A 17,123-nucleotide genomic window follows, 5' to 3' on the forward strand; every position below is an offset into this window, starting at 1 on the left:
CCCCATCCAAGCTACCTTCACCCAGCAGCAGTCCTGAAGCAAGTACTATACCCCAGTGCTCCTTTTTCTCTTGGCTTCCTCTTTTTGGAAACTGCTTCCTTCAGTGCTATCTGCCTGGGACAAGACCATCATTCTGATCCAATCAATAATTTGTCATATTTGCATAAGATGGATGGGAAGGAGAGAAACTGGAGGCAGGAAGACTAGTTAGGAAGCAAAGCAAGGGCTAATTGGGACTATAGTGGGGGTCATGGGAACAGAAAGGAGGCAATGGTTGAAGAAATACTGTAGGGGTAGAATTGATGGGACCTACTAACTTATACAAGGGGGAAAGGGAAAACGAAGAGTCAAAGATGAATCGGTGGTTTTAAGCCTGAGTTTTAAACCATGAAAAATATCTTATTTTTATGTCAGAAAGTTGTAAATTGAAGTAACCTCAAAGCTGGAGTTTATCTCTGACATCTGTAACTCTATATAATAAACAAAGCTCCTATTTCAATTTGAATATATTAAATGTCATGGGGCGCAGAGCACCCCAGAATTTCTCTGGGGCACACCGAGGAATCTTCTCCTTGAGAAACTAAACCAGAGGACAGATAACGCCTAGTGAGATAAACTGAACCAAACCGGACTGAGCTAGCTTCGGATTCCTACCCTTCATTCTGGTCTCCCTTACTCTGGGGAGATAAGTTTGGGTGTGGCTTCGGCCTTTGTGTTCTGAAGAGGGATCTGTAGCCACCCCTCACCCAATTCCTTTAGTCACTACCAGTGGGGGATGGTCCTCCACTGCTCACCCAATTCCCCCAGCTACCACCAGTGGGGGATGATCCTCTCTCACTAAAGGAACTTTTCATGGGCAGATGGGCCACCCCCATCAGTCCTCTTTAAAAGTACCTTCCGGTCTCCTGTTCAAGGAGATTTGGTACCTCTGAGCCATGTGCTTTATGCCAAATCTCCCCATGAAAAGTCTAAGGATTTCTTTCATGGTTTCCCTCCCCCCACCCTTCCCTTCCCTTGCTCCTAAATAAACTATCACCTTGTTCTAACTAAGTTTTGTGTGCAAGAGGGTGTAATTAATTCTTTAAAGAGGAATTCCCAAGAACCCCAACCCCAACCCGTACCCCATTTCCCACCATATCATTAAATCTAAATGATTACAATATACTATTATGGGAAAAATTGAAAATTTTATTATGGTCTCATTGAGACAGAGAGAAGGTATTCAGTGATAAAGCTCTTCCAGGACAGAATTACATTGTGCTGTACTATTGAGTAAGGACATGCATAGATAAAGTCTATGGTTTGAGTCTCATATACATTTGTTCATACAAATACACCCAAAGATCATCATGGATACATTGACAAAGAACAACACAATTGAATACATTTATGGGCACTAGCTCTTTGAATAGAAATTTCAACATCAAATATTACATCTTTGTGCTTCAAAACTTTCTAGTAGGGGAGTTTATTCTGCAAGAAGTAATATCTATAACTCTCAGAGTATCAATAATGGCAATGTGTAAACAATTCATTTATCAGTGAGGCTAGAGAAAAGCAAGGTGGCAAAGAAAAAGTACATTATATTTTCTACACTTCTTAAAAGGAGCTACTTTTGGGGCAGCTAGGTGGCACAGTGGATAAAGCACCGGCCCTGGAGTCAGGAGGACCTGAGTTCAAATCTGGCTTCAGATACTTGACACTTACTAGCTGTGTGACCTCGAGCAAGTCACTTAACCCTCATTGCCCAACCAAAAAAAGAAAGAAAAAAAAGAAAAGTAGTTACTTTTAAGTTAGACAATTTCTTGGTTTCATTCTATCCTTAATTTTTATTGTGTGGCTATATCTCATTTCCACAGAAGCTCAACTTTGGGAACACAAACTACTGACTTGGAATCAATTTATGGAGAGAAAGGCCAGAATAGAAATTGTCACAAAATTTCTGTTTGCTCTTGTTTTGTTTGTTTATTTTTTGGTAGGAGAAGCAGAGGAGGGCAAAGCAGGGGGAGTGGAGTAAGCTAAAAAGCCACTGTCCTTTTTTTCCTTGTGTCACCCTGTCTGAGCACTGATAAAATTTATCAAAGGGGGACATATGGGAAGACAGCCTCAAGAAGTAGTCTGTGGTAAAACGTGTAACAGCCAAAGAGCTAATGGGGCATTATTGCTTTATTGGAAAGCAATAACTATAGCTCCTTCTCTTCTCCAGTGTTAGCTAGAGAGTCTGAATTGTTCTTCTGGATTTGAAGGGCTATGGCAGAAATGTCTGCTGGAGCTGTTAATCCTTTTGGCAAGGGAAGTCTTCCGAGCTCACAAGTTCACCACCATCTGTCCAGTAGTCTTTGCTAGCAGATGGGTGAACGAGTTCAGGAAAAGTAAAAACCAATCTGAATCTTCCATCAGTGTAGGAATGCTAAACTGAGTTGTAATGGAAAAAATGAGGTTTGGAAAGAAGTGTAAACTTCAGGTAAACTTCCTAGTCAATTATTACCATTCTGTTCCTACATTGGGACTTTTCATTCCCTTTTCCAGATGAAAGTGAAAATTTGGAAATCCCTGAAAAACAGAAGACTTTATCTGCAGTGTTTTGTGTTTTTAAGAATGGCATCCACAGGGGTGGCATTGAGAAAGACTAATCTTTTACAATTTGAGAGGAAAGAGGTTTGGGAAAACTTGTACAATCTTGGAATGGTCATATTAGGTTTATGTGTGTTCCACATTAAAGGAAACAAGGTTTAAAAAAAAAGAGGTTACAGGTTTTTATTTTTAAAATTTTTATCCAAAATTCTCTTGGCAACAATTAATTTGGGATATGTAGAGTGTTGGATTTGGAGATAAGAAGTCCTGAGTTCAAATACTGCCTCAGGTACTACCTATATGCATGCAATGCTGGACTAGCCATTTAATCTCTCTCAGGATGGGCCATTAATGCTAAAAGCTAACATTTGTATAGAGCTAAAAGCACCAAACATATTCTCTCATTTGATTATTATCTATTATACTTCTATTGTTATTTCTGGGAGTGCATGTACCAGAGTTAGTTTACTTTTCACCTTCTTCAAATGCATCTGAGAAATGAAAATGATGAGCTATTGTAATCACTCTAGTTACCGATGAAAAAGGTTAAACACTGAATACTAGGTACTATACCAGCAGTACTTAGAGCGGAAGTGAAATTGGCAAAATTAATTTACATTTCTATTGTCAAGGTTTTTCATATGTCTTAACATTTTCACTGCTGACTTCAGATGTAGTCTATAATATAATATGATGTGCTATTAACTGTCTTCAAATTTACTGTGGGGTGAAATATTTAAGTAAGTTTTTCAAATCGTAAAAAAAGGATTTTCAAATATTTTAAAATAGTGGATGTAGGGGCAGCTAGGTGGCCCTGGATTCAGGAGGACCTGAATTCAAATCCGGCCTCAGACACTTGACACTTACTAGCTGTGTGACCCTAGGCAAGTCACTTAACCCTATTGTCCCACCAAAAAAATAGTGGAAGTACTTTGCATTGCTTATCAGTCCTGAAAAAATCCTTTCAAAGTTTTTCCTTTCCAGTTGGTCAAAGTTGAACTCAAGAGACAAATAGATTAATTGATATAAATCAGAACTTCTTCATTTTCTTACTCTGATAATTACCCTAAATCCATTGAAGTATAGAGGGATTGAGGTATTTTCTTTCTATTCTAAATATAATTCCCATTTTTAATTCATGTTCCTGGACCTCAGCTTTTATTTGTAACCTTTTACACAATTACCTAAAAGAAATCAGTGAGACTAGGATACTTTTTAAATGCTTTCTTAATACTTTCGTAAATGCTGGAGGGAGGAAGTTGGGAGGTTAGCCAGCTTCCAGAAAGGTGTGGAAGCGAAGGCAGGAAAATATAGATGACTTTTTCCTTTAAATATTTACAAAACATCTTACCTTTATTTTCTCATTTGATCTTCACAATGCTTCACAATTTGTTATTATCCCCATTTTGCAGGTGAGGAACCTGATCCTGAGATTAAGTGACATCCATCATTTCATAGCTAGTATCTGAAGCAGTATTTGAAGTCTAGACTTTCTGTCTCCAAGGAACTGAATTGGAAAATGAAAGTGAGAAAAAAGACAAATTGATGATATACTAGGGTCAAATGAAGATATTTTGGTTGTTTGTTTTTTAAAAGATGAGGACATCTCATCTGGGGATGGAGCCACTGCATAGAGAAAGATTGAAGATTTAAAGAGAAAGGAACCAAGGGGTAACTCATAGAAAATAGGGGAGAGGTGTGATAAAGGGAACAAGGGTTCACTTTGTTAAGGAAAAAAAACATCACCCTTTTTCTCTGACTGGACCAAAAGAGGAGATAGACTAGGGGGGTGTTGAAGGGTTTTCAGGTATAGAAGGGAAGAGAAACATTAGCTATTGACAGGTCTCCATTTTCTTTTTTCCCCAATTTTTAAAACATTCTTATTTAAAGTTTTAACTTACAGATACTATCCTTCCTTCCCTCTTTCCATTCCTATCTCCCTGAGGAGGTAAGCAATCACATATAGGTTGCATGTGTGCAATGAATTATGTAAAACATTTTCATATTAGTCACTTTTTACAAGAAGACTTGAATTAAAGGAAAAAAAAGACATAAAGTGAAAAATAGCATTCTTCAGTCTATATTCAATCAATATCAGTTCTTTCTCTGGAGCCAGATAGTATACTTCATCATTAGTCCTTTGGGATTGTCTTGAATCATTGTATTGCCGAGAATAGTTAAGTCATTCACAGTTCTTCATTGAACAATATTCACTGTGTACAACATTCTCTTGGTACAAGTTCACTTCCCTATATGTCAGGTCATGTAAGTCTTTCCAGGTTTTTCTGAAATCCCCCTGCTTGTAATATCTTGTAGCACAATAACATTCCATTATAATCATATACCACAGCTTGTTTAGTCATTCCCCAATTGATGGACATCCCTTTGATATTCAATTCTAATCTACCACAAAAAGAGCTGCTATAAATATTTTTGTACAAATACCCCCCCCTTTTGATATCTTTGCGATAGAGACCCAGCAGTGGTATTGTTGGATCAAAGGGTATGCATAGTTTTATAGCTCTTTGGACATAGTTCCCAATTGCTCTCTAGAATCGTTGGATCATTCCACCAACTCTGCCAAAAGCACATTACTGTCCCAGTTTTCTCACATCCCATCCAACATCCAACATTTTCTTTTTTTGTCATATAAGCTCCTCTGATAAGTGTTGGATGGTATCTCAGAGTTGTTTTAATTTTAATTTCTCTGATCAGGAGTGATTTAGAGCATTTTTATATGACTGTAGATAGCTTTGATTTCTTTGTTTTTATACTACCTCTCTCAAGACATCTAGGTGGGACAGTGGATAAAGTACAAGGCTTGGAGTCAGGAAGGCCTTAAATCCCACTTTAGACACTTACTAGCTGTGAGACCCTGGGCAACTCACTTAACCCTGTTTGCCTCAGTTTTCTCATCTGTAAAATGAGCTGGAAAAAGAAATGGCAAACTACTTCAGTATCTCTACCAAAAAAATCCCCAAAGGGGTCATGACAGAAATAACTGAACAACAACATTTTTTCTTACATTATTACAATGATTCAATTAGGACCTCCATTATTCTAGACTCTCTCCTCTCCAATTCATCTTCCACACTGCTGCCAAAGTGATATTATTAAAACACAGATTTACCACCAGACCAAAGTATAAACTTCTTTTTATGCCATTTTCAACCCATCATAACCCTTTCTAATTTTCCACCCTCATTCCCCAATACTACCCTTCACATTTTCTATGATCCAGACAAAGAAGCTTACTTGCTTTTCTTCACATATGACATTGCATGTCTCTTCACACTGGGTCTTCTCTTTTTCTTCTGGTTTTTGGTGAGGCAATTGGGGTTAAGTGACTTGCCCAGGGTCACACAGCTAGTACGTGTCAAGTGTCTGAGGCTGGATTTGAACTCAGGTCCTTCTGACTCTAGGGCCAGTGGTCTATCCACTGCACCACCTAGCTGCCCCCACACTAGGTCTTCTCAATGACTGTCTCCTATCCTTGGAATATATTTTATCTTCACCTTTTGTATCCTAAAATCTCTCACTTTCTTCAAAGCGCAGCTCTGGGGTTATCTCCTAGAAGAGGAATTCTTTGATTTTTCCAGTTGTTACTAATCTAACTACAATGAAATTAATTTATATTAATCTACATATGTTTTATATGAGAGGCAGCATGGTACTACAGAGGCATGGAATCAAAGAAAACTTGAGCTGACATCCAGTTTTGGACAAATATTAGCCATACGATCCTCAGATAAACACTTGACCTCTTGGAACTCTAGGTAAATATCTAAGACACATGGAAAGTGCCTACCTATGTTGCTAGAGAGAATTTCTTTATCTGGGAGTCCTCTAGACCAATGAAATCATAGATCATGTCTCTCTCTCTCTATATATATATATATTTTTAGTGAGGCAATTGGGGTTAAGTGACTTGCCCAGGGTCACACAGCTAGTAAGTGTTAAGTGTCTGAGGCCGGATTTGAACTCAGGTACTCCTGACTCCAGGGCCGGTGCTCTATCCACTGCGCCATCTCGCTGCCCCCATGTCTCTATATTTTTAATATACTTATTGTGTATATGTTGTTTCCCCAGAATCAAATGTAAGCTCTTTGAAAGCAAGGACATTTCTGTTTTGTTGGTTGGTTTTTTGGTTTTTGATTATTATATCATCAGTACCTAACACCACATCAAAATACTTGCTGAATTTTTATACACAAATATGTTGGCATTTCACAACTATATTTTTATTAGACACATGTTGCATTTATTGCAGGGACCCAATTTAAGTCAGCATTTTTCAGTATTAACCAGTGTTTCTAGATACTTACTTAACTTTATACATTATATCAAGGTTACATCTAGCAACATTACCTCCCTTATATCTTCTTTCTTCAGTCCCTATCATTTTTGACAAGTAAATCTTCACTCAGACTCCCTTTATACAATTTTTATTTTGTCATTTTCTACAGTTTTTATTTTATGGGGATTATCTTTTTATCCCTTCTCTACCCACCATTCTCCAACTTGCATTTAAACCCACCTCAAATCCCACTCACACCACAGAGTTAACCCAGAGAAGGAGCATAATGCTTTTAATAAGCAGGAAAGATAGTTTTCCTCAATTTGGTTTATATAAAACTAAAAAAGTTCTCCAATGAATTATCATATCAAGTGAGCTTCAATAGGTACTTCCTGCCTCCATAAACCTAGCTTGAAAATACTTTCTTCCTGTGAATTCAGATATTTAAGAGCATGCTGCAAAGATAGAATACTGCTTGGACAAATCAATATTGTTATAATTGACACTTAGATATTGTTTTGTAGTTTAAAAAGCAGCCGATATATTTTGATCATCATAATGTCTCTGTGAGGTGAATAGTGTTGGATTTATTGTTTCCATCCTGTAGTTGAGCAACCTGAGGTTCAGAGATATGTCCAAGGTCTCATGGAGAAGAAGTGGAAGAGTCAAGATACAAACTCCAAACTCCAAATTCAGTACTCTTTTGCCTATATTGTTTCTTTAGCAGATGCCTGTGATAAAGACATTAGTCAATGGCTCAAAGAAAGAGCAAGCATGAAATGAATACAGTCTGTAAATCCAGGAGTCAGAAGAAATTGGGCCAATTTGTAGTATTTCTCTCTCCACCCTTACCCCAAAACATGGACTTCTTATAAGTCCATATGTATTAATGATATATTTTAGGCCAGTGTTTATTCAAAACTAAAGCTTAGTTTTAGTTAATGTTTTTTTCCCCTTAACAGACAAACCCAAAGGCACATTGAATCAAAGCAAAGACATTTAGCTGAACTAAATGGCTGGGTAAATAAAGAAAATCAAGCAACAGGTGCTCATTTAACACTACATATTTCTCTCTAAGATCTCCAGGGCCTGGAGTTTTCTAGGTCACTCTAAAGATACTTTTTAGAATCGCAATGCATTCTAGAACAGGCATATGAATGGAATTTGGGAGACTCTATGCCTGAGAAATATTATGTCTCACTTGGTGTAGCAGAGGATAGATTTCTAGTCTTGGAGTTGAAGAATGCTTATGTTCCAATCCTACCATAGACACTTGTTAGCTGTGTGAACCTGTAAAAGTCATTTAACCCTTCTCAATGTTAGTTTTCTCATCTGCAAAACAGTAGGATTAGATTTATTGTCTTAAGGACACTTTTAGTTCTAAATCTATGATCCTGTGACTGCTGAAGCATCAGAGAAAGCATTGCTATTTCCCTTTTGACACAGAGCAGGGAAACATCTCTATGTAGTGCTTCTGTCATGAGTGCTGGCATCACCTGAGTTGATAAGCTAACAAGCCCTGCTGCTGCTTCTTCTGGGAAAGCAGTCTAGGCACAGCTGGGGAGGAATGAATCATGCTGCCATCTCTGTCATGAATTAGGCAGAGATCCTTGTTTTCCTCTATTTCTCCTTGTCCCAGTCTCTTTCTTCACTAGCCAAAGTCTCATTCCCCAGCATTCCTTGGAGACTTATGTCATAATGTTTAACCCTTTATACTCATGCATAGACTTCTGGGAGAGAGGCTGGCACATCAGATGATGCCTGAGACATAGTTTTGTTGTTGTTATTTAGTTGTTTAAGTCATGCCTGACTCTTCATGACCCCATTTGGGGTTTTCTTGGCAAAGAAGCTTGTAGAGGTTTGCCATTTCTGTCTCCAGCTCATTTTACAGATGTAGAAATTGAGGCAAACAAGGTTAAGTGATTTGCCAAAGGTCACACAGCAAGTAAATGTCGGGAAGAGGAGTCTTCTTGACTCCAGGCCAGATTCTTTATCCACTGTCACCTAGTTGCCAGATATGCTACTAAATGCTTAATACATCTTTGTTGATTGATTGGTTGATTAATGTAGTTCAGAGACACTTTGTCCATTCACTTCAGTAAGGATTGAAAAATTGATCCAAAGCCCTATAACGTACTAGAAGGTTTTGATGCCCTCTGTCATCAAGATTTTGTCGTTATAACATTTATTAGCATGGGGATAAATACAAAAATATCCTGAAAATGGATAAAATATATTTGTGGGCTGTTAAAACTTCTAAACCTATCAACTAGGTTCTCAATTACTATTCTTACCACTGATACTACCAGAGATTTTTGTAGGGAGTCACTAAATCACATTGGATCTATCTATATCCCCTTTTTGGCATCCAAAGCCTTTTATAACCTGGCCCTCTCCTTATTTTTCAGTCTTTGTTTATCTTCCTCATCATCATTCAATCTGCAGTCCAGTGACATTGGATTCCTTGCTGCTCCTTACACAAAACACTCCATTTTGTTACTCCTTGCATTTTCACTGGCTGTGTCCTATGCCTGGAATTCTCTCCATCTTCATCTTCACTAATGGTTTTCTTGTCTTATGTCAGATCTCAGTTAATATTCTTCCTCGTGAAAGAAGCTCTTTTAGTCTCCCTTAATGCTAGGGTCTTCCTTCTATTGATTGCCTCCAGTTTATCCCATATGTATCTTATTTGTACAGAGCTGTTTGCATCCTGTCTCAATCATTAGACTGTGAGCTTCTGGAGAGCAGAGACTGTCTTTTGCCTTCCTCTGTGTCCCCAATACTTAGCACAGGGCCTGGAACATAGAAGGCACTTAATAAATGCTGTTGGGGCAGCTAGGTGGCACAGTGGATAGAGCACCGGCCTTGGAGTCAGGAGTACCTGAGTTCAAATCCGGCCTCAGACACTTAACACTTACTAGCTGTGTGACCCTGGGCAAGTCACTTAACCCCAATTGCCTCACTAAAAAACAAACAAACAAACAAAATAATGCTGTTGATTGGTCAATCTATGAGTTTTTTAGTTAGTAACCTCCTGGAGAACCTTTTAGCTCCTTTTACACTTGGCTCTTTGTAGTAAACAGATGGAACATTGAATTGCAAGGCAGAGAATCATGATTTACTGCCCTTCAGTCCTTTATAAGATGTGATCTTGGATTGGACTTCAGCTGCTTAAAATCTAAAATAAGGATTAACAATACCTGTTTGAAAGGAAGGAACTGAATGAGATGGTCTCATGTGACACTTTTTAGCTCTAAGATGTAGGATTTTATTAATTTATGCCAGTTAATGATGTTCTTGCTAATGATAATGAAGATGGAAAAGTTATATCAGAACCTCACACTGAATCTACTTTGCTACATATATCTACCCAGATCTTTGATGTTGCCATCAAAACTAAGGGAGGTCTGCTGATGAAGAACAGAATCCACATAAGATTGGCCTAAAAACAACCCATTTATCATTCTGCAACCAAGGAGAAGAATGAGATCAAAACCTAGAGAGAAAAAGTAGGTGTTGACTGTGCAAACATGGATAATTATAATAAAGTCAGCATGCAAGCATCACACTAGACATTTGATCAAATGCTTACCAAGTATTTTTGGGAATCCTACTTAGTAAAAATGGAAAAAAAAGATTGATGGTGAAATATTTCAAGTTAATCGAAAAAACATTATTAACTCTCTTTTCAGAATAAAGCAGTGTTAACTTCAGGATTATGTTCATTATTATTGAAATATATTCTTCATTCTAATGTTGAGTAGAGGGGAAAAAAGGCAATTTAGGGTTTTAAAGAAAGATAAGATTGATGTATTAGTGTAGAAGTAAAACAAAACAAATAAACAACAACAACAACAAAACTTGTCTCCCATGATATGAAACAGATAATGAGGACTAGAGCTACATAAAGGTAAACATCAGTCACTCATATATCAAAGATATGATCTTATAAGCACCATTAAAAATCATATTCCCATTCATGTTCATTGTGATCTTTGGAACCCATGAATGAACCTTTACCCTGGCATGGGACTTGGTATTTTTCTTTCAATCAATTCAATAAAAGGAGGAAGTAAATGAATAGGAACTGGTCATCCCTGACTCCATAATGAAAACCATGGGGGAAGACAGCATTATCTTGGCCAAATGATGATTTCTTGTCAATAGGTCATTCACAAGAATCTATGTGCTGAGACTCCAAAATAATGAGAACTTCCACTGAGCCATTATTCTTGAATACAATATTACTTGCTTAAACTGAAGGATTTCTGTACACATATCACTTAATCATATAATAAAAGTGACATTTATAATAATAGGTATTTCATATGTAAGAGGAGGCACATAAAACAAACAAGGAAGGAGAGAAAGGCAACTAACAGAAGTAGAAAAAATTAGAAAATATTCAGTGTTACTAGAAGAGGATACACAAAGTAGAAATCATAAAATTCTTCCCTAATATGATATTAGCATAGGTGAGCTCCTTGAAATCAGGGACCATGTTTTTGCCTTTCGTTATATTCCTAGCACTTGTTAGCTTGGTACTTCTCACCTAACAAGGACTTAATAAATTCTTGTTGACTGATTGGCTGACTAGCATTCTGTGGCTTAGTTCTCCCCTTTGAGCCTGGAATGTTTGTTTTGCATCCTTCTGGTAGAAGAGGAAAGGAGAGTTTTGGCTTTACTATAATCTGATGCATTTGAACACTGGAACAGTGCCTAGAGTAAGATTCTCAACCATCTGTGGATCATGGACCCCTTTAGCAGTGTGCTAAAACCTATGAACACCTCAGAATAATGCTTTTATACACATAATATAAAATATACAGGATTACCAAGGAAAATAATTATATCAAATCACATTACTTTTTATCCCCAAAGTTCATGGACCATAGGTCAAGAACTCCTTATTTATAATTATATACTTCTCTGTTGGCTACCCAGAGACACCCAAGACATTCATGTTTTAAGTTATTAAAGACTTTTTCAGGAATTATTAAACAATTCTATAAAATTATCACAGGGATATGTTTACTATTACTTTATTCCTTCTGTGCTTCTGTAGTTTTGGGAGTGTCCAAAGTGGAAGTTGATACTTCAGTCATGTATAGAGCTATAGGGCCTCTTCTAATCCAATAAAATTAGAGATACAAATGTAAAATACAATTAGAGATGTTAAATGAGCTATTCTTCACATAGAGATCATGCCATAGAGTTATTCCCCAATTTATCATAAAGATAGTAAGGCATGGGGGATATTCTTGTAGTAAATTAGACAGTGAGAGCGGGTTAACTAAGAATTTCTTTTTTTTTTCTTTTTTTTTGGTGAGGCAATTGGAGTTAAGTGACTTGCCCAGGGTCACACAGCTAGTAAGTGTCAAGTGTCTGAGGCTGGATTTGAATTCAGGTCTTCCTGAATCCAGGGCCAGTGCTCTATCCACTGCACCACCTAGCTGCCCCTAACTAAAAATTTCCAATGTCACAAAGGCAGTTTAGGCAGGTGTTTCCTTAATATACTTGCCTTTTACCTTTTTTCACCCTACAGAGAAAGGAGTATGTTTGGATTGCACTGTCTTATGAAGGGTGGAAAAATCACTACACAGACTGCTTCTTTGAATCTTTGAAGACACTCCCAAGTCATAAACCTAATCAGGATGCAAAAGGAAGGGAGACCTAGCGGCATCCCTGCCTTCCCAAATGAAGATATTCAGGAGTTGCCTAAGAGCTATCAAAATGAGGTCATGCATCATGAGACATTGAAGGTACTTTTTAAATAAAAGTCACTAAACTTCTTTAGATGCTTAGAGGATAGTAGGGAAACCTCAGCTTTTTCTAGAACTGACTTCACTGGGATTCCAATTATTCCCACAGCAGTAACAAAGGATGACTTTTCCAAAGGAGAGGAGACAAAAACTAACCCATGGTGGTAAGAACATAAAAGGAGAGCCTAGAGGACTCTATGGGGGTGTTCCCAACATAAGTATCCTTATTTTGACATTATCAATGTAATATATCAGAATGTTGGAATGAAAATCCTTAGTTTTCTCCATATTATTTTCACAGTTAACTATTACTTTTTCTGATAGAACATTCATCGACCTTCCCAATTTTAGGTTTGTGAAACTGACCACCAAATTAGTGATGAGTTTCCTTTATATTCTTTACATATTCAAACCTTTAGCCTAAGAAGGAAGCACATGATATTAGACTTGGGGAATTCAAGTATTATAGGTAGAAAATAATGACCAAAGGTGGAAAAAAAACTTAAGACAATGAAAACTTCCTTTGGTTTTCATTTTGAGGGATGAAATTCTTTTCTATGGAAAGAAAGAAAGCAGAGGACCCAAATGAACAATGGCATTGAACAAACTAATATTCATTCTTATTAGGCAACTGTGATCTTTAGGGCTTTAGGGGAAACAGAAACAAAAGGATTAAAAATCTCTGCCTTCAAGGAGTTTATGGTCTAAGGGGAAGATACATTTTTGCATTTAAATATATATATATATGTGTATATATATATATATATATGTATATATATATATATATGTATATGTATATATATATATATATATATATATATATATATATATATATATATATGGAGAGAGAGAGAGAGAGAGAGAGAGACAGTAACTAGAAGAGAAATGGAGCAATAATAACTATGGGAAATAAAAAAGGCTTCATATGGGAGGTAACACTGGAGTTGACCCTTAAAGCAAGCTGAAGTTTCTAAGAGATGAAGGGAAGAGAGAAGGCTCTCACGCCGCCGTTGCAGCCATGTCTCTTGTAATCCCCGAGAAGTTCCAGCACATTTTGAGAGTGATCAACACCAACATTGATGGATGGCGGAAAATAGCTTTTGCCATCACAGCCATCAAGCGTGTGGGTCGAAGATATGCCCATGTAGTACTGAGAAAAGCAGACATTGACCTCACTAAGAGGACTGGTGAACTCCCTGAAGATGAGGTGGAGCGTGTGATCACCATCATGTAGAATCCTCGACAATACAAGATTCCAGACTGGTTCCTTAATAGGCAGAAGGATGGAAAGGATGGAAAATACAGGCAGGTTCTGGCCAACGGTCTGGACAATAAGCTTCGTGAGGATCTGGAGTGACTGAAGAAGATTCGGACACATCGTGGGCTTCGGCACTTATGGGGTCTCCGAGTCCGGGGCCAGCACACCAAGATTACAGGCTGCAGGGGTTGCACTGTGGGTGTGGCCAAGAAGAAGTAAACATCTTCACTGGCCTCCTTGTCTATTAATAAATAGTTTCTATCAAAATTGAAAAAAAAAAAAGAGATGAAGGGGAACAAGGGAGTGTATTCCAGACTTGAGGCACAGCCTTTGCAAAAGCGTGAAGGCAGAAATTAGAATGCCAATTTTAGCAAACAGCAAGGTGGACACATTGATTGGAATGTGGAGTGAAAGAAGTAGGAGATAATTTGAAATCAATTTGGAAAAGGAGGCTAGAGCTAGACTGTGAAGAGCTTTTAATGGCAAGCTAGGGAGTATTGAAATAATGTGGTCAGACTTCTGCTTTAGGAAGATTGTTTGCAGAATGGAATAAGGAAGAGACCTAAAAGCAGGGAGACAAATTAAGAGACTGTTTTAGTTATTCAAGTAAGAGGTGATGAGGGCCAGAACTGGGTAGACAGCGTGAGACATTTTGTATAGGTATAATTGACAAGACTTGGCAACTGATTAGATATGAAGACATGAGCAGACAGAAGAGTCAAGGATAATGCCAAGGTAATAAAGCTGGGTCATTGGGAAAACAGGTGGTACAATAAACCAGAATAAGGATACTAGGGGGAGGGGTGAGTTTAGGGAGAAAATTAGTTTAGTTATGAATATGTTGCCTATGAGATGCCTATGGGACATTTAGTTAAGAGATGTTCAGCAGGCAATTGTTAATACAGATAGACATCAGACTATAGATCAGTGCTGGATATAGAAATCTTAGAGTCATATGAAATAGAGACAGCAATTGAATTGGCTTTTTCTAGTTTGTGAAATAGAGGAAAATTAAGACAACAGATTGAGGAAGAAGCAGGGTAAAGTAAAAGTTTTTATGGGAGCTAAGGAGGGAGAGTCTTTGTAGATATCCACAGTTACAGAGGGACATAACCAATAACTGAATGCATTCAAATTTGGTTGACATAGACAATTGAAGTATATTCAAAGGAGTGATGGTAACAGAGAAAATAACTTGTTTGGCAGTAAGGAGCATAGAGCATACCTCCACCCCCTTCCACCCCATGCATTAAGTAGGTGGGAGGCAGTATGAGAGAAGTTGTACTCAAGACTGGAAAGAATAAGTAGTGAACTGGCATTTTCCAAAGGGAACCATGTATCCATGAATACAGGAAGATAGAAGGAGAATGATAAGTAGAAGGCTAAGATGAGGGACGTCTCTCAGCAACAGAGTAGGTTTTAGCTTGTACCTGAAGAGGGCAACATTCATATCTTAACTATTTCGTTTCAATTTCCCCCCCTTGTTTTTAACTCTCGATATCACTCCAAGTTTCTAATTCTGGCCTATAAAATAGAATTTCTAAATATAGCTATTCTGATACACATAAAATGTTAAAAGCTCATATATGCTGGAGGAGCAGATCATGTGAATTGCAAACTTTTATATTTAAGATCTCATTAATGTGATTTCTTAATTAGATCCCAAAATGGTTTGCAGTCAGTACAGATTGTGGATATGTCTACACAATATTCCAAAAATATCTGATGGTGAAAAAAAAAACTAACATGGTGGAACTAATGATTTGGTAGTTACTAAAATGGCTAAAATATTAAATTTCAATCTTGATCAATGCCAAGACTTTTTTCATTTTCCCACATAGAAACTAATAGAATTCAATCATTTTTATGACAGTGAAACTGCATTTTCTATTTCCATCTCATTTAGATTTCAGAGACATCTCTAACTATGCTATCTCCCCTGGGTTATCACTCTACTCCCTCCCAATGGTAAACTGGACTATGCCCCTGGAACCATCCTGGGTCTTGATAGATAAACTTTGACCTTATGTTATTTAATTCCAGACTTATGCAGAATTCATAGATAACTCCAGACATACTATTAGCTGTATAATAATTCCCTACCCCTTTCCCAATTCCTCCATTAGATTGTAAGCTCCCTGGGGACAAGGATTATTTATTTTTTTTTATCCCCTGAACTTACTACAATAAATCATCTATCATTTATTCATCTCTTACTTATTCTATCTAAATATCTAACTCTATCTATCTATCTATCTATCTATCTATCTATCTATCTATCTATCTATCTATCATCTTTCCATCTGTCTATCTACCTCTCTACCTACCTATATACCTACCTGAATGATTCATTATGAGGTAGATTCATGTGATAAGTTTGGTTCATTTTGAAATGACATAATTCTGAAAGATCAGTAATATGCAGGCAGGAGGATCACAAGATCTGCCACAACTGCTTTGGTTGGTGACTGTGTTGAGCCCCAGGGATGGGGGTGGGGGTAGCGGGAGGGGAGAAGCATTAGGAAAGTCTTCTTACAGAAAGCAGGATATTGTCTGAGACTTGAAGGAATCTTGATGTCTATTAGGTATAGTTAGCATGCATCTCATTTTCAAGGAAATACCTAAAATCTGTAATGAAGCTTTGCGAAAGGAATTCTCTTGGTCAGACCATTTACTTTAAATTGGGGCTTAAAAATATAATAACTACAATAGTATGGTTTCCCAAATATCTGGCCTTTAATCTAGAGCCTTAACGGCTCTCTGTACTATTGGCCGAACTATTATATTTTTGCAGAGCCAGTTTACAACATTAGGCAAGTTTTGATTCTTTATTTCGAACCTGCTTAAGCCTCACAAGATCTCATGTCTGTGAGATCATAGACCTAAAACTGGCTCTCTGAATAATTTAGGGTTTTGTTTGTTTGTTTGTTTTGTTCTTGGTTTTTTTTGGGGGGGGGGGCAATGAGGGTTAAGTGACTTGCCCAGGGTCACACAGCTAATAAATGTCAAGTGTCAGGTCGGATTTGAACTCAGATCCTCCTGAATACAGGGCTGGTTCTTTATCCACTGTGCCACCTAGCTGCCCTCTGAGTAATTTAGTTTTTAATCTGAGATTCCCATATTATCCTTAATGCCATTTGGTCTTTTTCCTAAACAACAGTGAATCAATTTTAATTATATTCTTGACTGAAGCTAACACTTCCAGCATTATAAAGCTGATTCTTACTAAAGA

At 37.4% G+C, this 17,123-nt stretch overlaps 1 pseudogene; it reads left to right on the plus strand.

Moving 5' to 3' along the window:
• Positions 1-13,627: 13,627 nt before the first annotated feature.
• On the plus strand, positions 13,628-14,110 carry LOC122736440 (annotated as a pseudogene).
• Positions 14,111-17,123: the final 3,013 nt, after the last annotated feature.

This window comes from Dromiciops gliroides, chromosome 1 (assembly GCF_019393635.1).
Source record: "Dromiciops gliroides isolate mDroGli1 chromosome 1, mDroGli1.pri, whole genome shotgun sequence".
Lineage (NCBI taxonomy): Eukaryota > Metazoa > Chordata > Mammalia > Microbiotheria > Microbiotheriidae > Dromiciops > Dromiciops gliroides.